Here is a 251-nt window from a genome sequence, read left to right on the forward strand (position 1 = left end):
TCTGTCTGTACTATAGTGGACTCAAATTCACAAACCCTGCAATCATGACCTGAACCTAAATCAAGAGTAGATTACTTAACTGAATCAGCCACTCAGAGATGTCTCTAGATGATTTATACTACACAACTATAAGGCAAATTATAAATCCAAAGTAATGTAGGCAGCATGATATTGCAAAAAGATACACATGTAGATCCATGGAACAAAAGGAGAGTCCACTCCTTTTGTCCAATATTGTCTTATGTTAATGA

At 35.5% G+C, this 251-nt stretch overlaps 1 protein-coding gene across 1 annotated transcript in view; it reads left to right on the forward strand.

Moving 5' to 3' along the window:
• LOC144245678 (ubiquitin carboxyl-terminal hydrolase 9X-like) overlaps positions 1–251 on the forward strand; it is a 137,960-nt gene that overhangs the window by 135,323 nt on the left and 2,386 nt on the right.

The sequence above is a fragment of the Crocuta crocuta genome, unplaced genomic scaffold, assembly GCF_008692635.1.
Source record: "Crocuta crocuta isolate KB4526 unplaced genomic scaffold, BGI_CrCroc_1.0 scaffold2088, whole genome shotgun sequence".
Classification (NCBI taxonomy): Eukaryota; Metazoa; Chordata; class Mammalia; order Carnivora; family Hyaenidae; genus Crocuta; species Crocuta crocuta.